The sequence below is a fragment of the Empidonax traillii genome, unplaced genomic scaffold, assembly GCF_003031625.1.
Source record: "Empidonax traillii isolate 1590-97213 ecotype Southwest subspecies unplaced genomic scaffold, ASM303162v1 scaffold305:size1471525, whole genome shotgun sequence".
Taxonomy (NCBI): domain Eukaryota; kingdom Metazoa; phylum Chordata; class Aves; order Passeriformes; family Tyrannidae; genus Empidonax; species Empidonax traillii.
The window spans coordinates 1,036,073-1,041,764 of NW_020955498.1; the positions used below are offsets into that span (position 1 = coordinate 1,036,073).

The window sequence follows — 5,692 nt, forward strand, 5'->3', positions numbered from 1 at the left end:
AAAACAACAAACACTGGGTGCTAATGCAAATCCTGGGAAGCATGAGGAGTTCTAAACCAACTTGCTGTAAGAAAATAAGCGTGAGCTCAAAATTGAAGCTGAACTCTGAGCCACATATGAGCTACGGATTCCTGGGTTATTTGGACAAGTCACTGCTTTAAAAGTAAATTTTTATCACACTTGGTTTGCAAAGGAACACGCAGAACCCAAAATGCAGCAGTCCTAGATGCCAGACGTAACTGGCCCTGGAGGACTTGAAACCACTCAAAGCCCAGCTATGGGAGGAAGTGGCAGGTGACTCTCCCACTCCAGGAGCCAGCCCCTGCCAGCATGCCTGTACTGGGGCTGGAAGGGACAGGGAGTGTGATCCCTTTGCTGAAACACATCCTGGCCTTAGAAGGGAGAGACTACAGGGGGATCTGGGCTACCCAAAATCAGTCCTTGGTGTCACCCCTTGAGGCAGACTGGCCAGCTCTGGGCTGCTCTCCCACCTCACTCAGCCTGGAATGCTCTCACCGAGCCTACATTCAGTGTCAAATAGTTATCCACTATCTATTTCCATCTCCATTGATGTTGCCACAGGCATACTTGCCTTATGAAAAGAAATTCACCATTCAGATACTGCCTCATCCCCACAGCCTAAATACTTCTCTCCTGTCTACTGGAACTGGAAAAGATTAGGAACCATGGGACAAACATTTTAAATGGCTTAATAAAGATTTCAGCTCAATGAACAGCAATCTGCAAGGAATGGGTTATGATATAGGCTGCATCAGTATGTTGATGGCAAATAATATGAATATATTACATATACTATTCATATACCTGTACCGCTAAACTGCAAAAAGAAGAGCGATATATACTGCTTAAATAACTAGAATGGACACCAGAATTATTTGCTTGAGAAGAAAGCCAGGAAACAACCTCTGCATCCAGAGAACAAAAGTGGAGACATTCTCATATGCTTAAATTTTAGTTCTAAATTATAACCTAACAAATGTGGATAGAAAATTTGAGGGGGGAAAAAAAAAAGGATTTTATCATAACAAAAATTATCAGTTCTCAAAAACATTGTATTATTTCAAAACCTATTTAGAAATTATTTTATTTGGGGAAAAAAAAAGTTTAAAAGGGTTAAATAATACTAAAGCTATTTTCTTTCAGTAAGTTTCACTGCAACTTCCCAAATACTCACTTGACTTTACAACCCATTGATATGCCCTAGCTAGATCCTTCTATCTATCTTACCAGTTCAGCTTATTACCAGTCTTTATCACTTGACCAAGATCATTTCTTTGAGGGCTTAGTCCTGCAAATCATTGATATTCTGGCCCCAGTCTACAAAGCACTTGGACAGATATTTGGCTTCAGTGAAACTGCTGATGGAATTAGAGTTAAGACTTGAGTACTGGTTTTGGATATAGGCCAGAGAAGATTTTTCTTTGCAGGATTAAGTCCTAAATCTCCCTCCAGAAGTGGTTCAGTTCCAGTTCTTTACCCATTGTTTTGTTCTCTGAATTTCTTCATTTGCTTTTATCTTTTGGATGATAATCAAGGCCTAAGGCCTGATTCACTCATATATTGTTACTCTTTTACATTAACATAATAACTTCAATGAAGTGTCTTAAATCAAATCTGGGAAATTATTATCTGGGTGAATTAATGTGTTCATGCACTGCTGGTTTCAGACAGCTGGTCACTAGTAAAAAAAGTGTTTCCCTCTGTAGATCCTGCTGTACAATTGCATAAAACTATACCAAAGAATAATTTTCCTCTTCTTTGTGATGAGAAGAAAAAAAACCCACAGGTTTCTTTGCCAACAAGCTCTTCCTGGTAACAAGCATAAAGCAAGAGGACTTAAACAAGGAAGACAAAAAGGAAATTAAAATCTATTACTATACTCTAATAAGCTTTAGAGGCCGGCATGTTCGTGGGAGATGATTAACTTCTAGATGTAGCAAGTCTTTCAAAAACAAATTCACAATATTTCTGGCAAAAATCACTGAGGTAGAAATCCACGGTATGCTAGGGAATAAATTCTCATTCACCTGTGAGGCATTGATAAATTTTGTTTTCCTTTGTTCTTGTTGAATTTAAAACATATTAAAGTCAGCCCTTTACATTACTCTAGACTTCAACTCTCATGCAATTTTACCATGTTTTTCTATTTGAAATTATTTGACAAAATTTTGTGAAAACTTTGTAATTTCCATAGGCTACTCTACTTGACACCATCATATTGCACATTGATGGACAAAGTCTGCTCTATGCCTTCTCAAAAGCATGCAGAACACCATCTCTTGACTTCCATGTCTCTCCATAGCTCTGACAATAGCTCAGTCTGAACTTCAGCATGTGAGTGGATTTGCAGATCACAGCAATTTTTGCAGTTAAATAGAGCAGTAGAAAGTAATCACATCTCATTGCAAAGCTAGTCAAAGCTCATTTCAGACACTGTATAACAGAAAAACTACATAAGAAGCAAATCAAATCCTTTCAAAGTCAATTGTGATTTAAGGAAAATGCATCATCTGGCAAAACCTCAGTTCCTTATTTATCAGCTGAAATACATCTTGCCTAATCTAGTAAACAACAACAGCAGCTCAAGTTAACTTTAAGACAAATGATTCTAAGTAGATTGTTCCCACTTGCATTTTGATAAAAGTGCTAGAATTTACTATAATTAAGGACTTTCACACATGATCCCTCAAAGAAAATCTGCTTTGGTAGAAGTCAGTGATATGATGCATGTTAATTCTTTACTGTTAATATTAATACAATCTTGTGCATGTTTTTTCTTCAGTGTGTTTTGACAAAAATATGCAGTGGGACAGCCCTCAGCAAGAAAAGCAAGCTGAGCTGGTCTTGGAATAGGTGGATGTTAAGAATTTGTGAAATAAGTCGAGAACATCAACAGATCTGTGGTATCCTGAATAATATGATCAGTTCCACTGTCCTGCTAGAGCCAGGGCCCAGATAAGATGCCCACATTTGTACTGATTTGTGGAGATATGAGAAGATACACTTTGTGTTACTGCCTGATGGCTTCCAGCTGCCTTTTGGTAGAAGCAAGCCAGACTACAGCTGCTGAGTCATGCTGGGGTCTTGGCTTGGCTTGCATCAAAATACATCTGGACATGCACACAGCCTGGAAATCTAAAGACTATTCCCAGGTTCTAGAGTCTGGGTGTAGCCTAATTTACACAGAAAGTGAAGGTTCAAAAAGGTATTCAGAAATCTGAATTTCTATTCATGTTCTTTTAAGAACTGTAATTAAATATCTGTTTGTCTTCATGTCCCTTCCTACAGGTTTCAGGTTACAGAACACTGCTATGGCATCTTTACCATATACAACTCCTACAAAGAAAGCTGCTGCCTTTCATAGCAGCTGCAGTTCCCAAAATTATTTAAATTGTCTCTCTGCTTGTCAGGTTTTTTCTGTATAATTTCACATCAAGTATGCATTTTATGTGCCATTTAAATATATTATGTAAAAAACCCCACAAAAAGAATGCACACAATACGAAATTCCAGATTTAATCTGTCCAAAAACCTTCATAATTTACCTTCACTAGGTGTACACTCAGTGAGTCATTTTTTAATTATATGATGCAAATGATTATTTTCCCCCTGAAATGCAGCCTTTTTCACCAAGCCTCCCCCTAAAGGACTTTGCCATTGTTGCATGTAGTCCACATAACAAGCACCTTTCCTCCCAACAACACAATCTTGAAACCATTAGAACTAATTACAGTGAAAAGTAACCATCAAAACATGCCTACTGGCAAAGACCACTGCTCCAGGACTGGATTTCATAGCCCTAGCAAAAGTGAGTTCTAACTGCCAGGCTCCACTAAAGAGCATTACAGCTAAAAAATACATAAATCAAGGTCAAAATTCAGCCCCTCTCTCTTCAAAGCCAGCCTGTGTGTGCGCTCACACACCTTCCCTTTCCTGAAACAGTCAATCTTTTTTGCAATGTACAAAATTATATTCTAACATTTGGAAAAATTCAGACTTCTCACATTTTTAAACCCCTCAACGCTGCCATCCAGGTCTTCAAAATAACCAAAGGGACAATGAACTAGTTATTTTTCAACAATGAAGAAATAGACATCTTTGGACACAGATGAGTAATTGCATATTTTGAAGGATAAATGACCAAAACCAAAATCACGCCCTTTCAAAATACCTAGTCATTGTTCTTCCATGTGAAAGAAAAACTAGTATATTGTTAAATAAACAGGAAGCTTAGTTGTGGGTGAATTTTGGAAAGCAAAACTTTTATGTGATATCTGAATCGTGCAATTTCTGTGAGTTGAGAATACTCCAGCCTACTCTGTCTGCTTCTATCACAAACATACTCCTGGTTTTGGTCATTTATACTTCTTATAGAGGAGAAGAAAAGAAAAATGCTTTTATCCTAAGAAAATGTACTGTAATTATTTTTATTATTTTATTATTTACTCCATTTATAGGCTGTTATCTTAGTCTGTCATTAGCAATTGGTGAAAAATTTTCCAATGCATAAACAAAGTAAGCCTTATGGCAATTAGTGCTATCTTTAGAAATCTACTAAAAATTCTTTTTCTCTATTCCTGCCAAAGCGTGACCTCTTTCTTATGATACAATTATCATAACTATTGAATGTTATCATTACAGACAACTCATGTAAGCATGCAACTTTATCAATAAAAATTACATAAAGGCATTGAAATACATAAAATTCAACCTCAGATCACAGAATTCTAGAATAATTCAGTTTGGTTGCCACCTCAGCAGGTCCTCTACCTCAGCCTCCTGCTGAAAGCAGGTTCCACACTGAATTCAGACTTGCTTGCCCACGGCTTTCTTGAGCTGGGTTTTAAAACTTTACAAGAACAGAGTCCTCAGCCTCCCTGGGTAGCCCTTTCCAAGGTCTGATTGTCCTCAGGGTGATATTTTCCCCCTTTAAGTTAAGCTGGAAGCCTGCACCCAGTAATGGCTTTTGGAGTCTAACCCTGCTGAGCTTCAAGGATAGACAAGCTCAAGTGTGTCCAGGGACATATGACCACATGACATGATGTGAAACAGCTCATAAATTGTCATCCTTGCACAGGGCTGTGCTAATCTCTGTACTCTTCCAAGTTCAGAATATGCACACTAAAATGAGCCACAATCAACACAGTCAACTTTTCTGCTCTGCACCCCCCAGTCATGTACTAACAGGTAATGTGCCTTATTTAGTCCATGGCAAATACAGGGGATAAAATTACCATTACCTCCTAAACACTGCATGTATAGGTTAATCCTATCATAACAATAGACTAGATAGGCTTGAAATAAAAACATACTTTCTACATTGCAGTGCTTGTTACAGTCGAAAAGAAAAGAAAAGAAAAGAAAAGAAAAGAAAAGAAAAGAAAAGAAAAGAAAAGAAAAGAAAAGAAAAGAAAAGAAAAGAAAAGAAAAGAAAAGAAAAGAAAAGAAAAGAAAAGAAAAGAAAAGAAAAAGACATCAGGAGATGTAGGGCCTTGGGTTTAAAGGTGGTGCTTAAATGTAAATGCTGCTATCTGAGACCAATAGCATCAGTGAGAGGCCTTCAGTAAATATAGTTCAAATATAGTCACTGAAACCCTATTGTTAGCAAACCTTTCCAACACTTTTTTCAGATACACCCAATTCATTGCATGGGATTGACAAAGCTTTTCAG

General features: G+C 37.5%; 1 non-coding gene across 1 annotated transcript; it reads right to left on the bottom strand.

The window, feature by feature from the left end:
- Positions 1–5,058: 5,058 nt before the first annotated feature.
- LOC114061022 lies at positions 5,059–5,153 on the bottom strand. The gene has a single exon (XR_003572027.1). It is a non-coding gene; the product is annotated as a U6 spliceosomal RNA (small nuclear RNA).
- Positions 5,154–5,692: the final 539 nt, after the last annotated feature.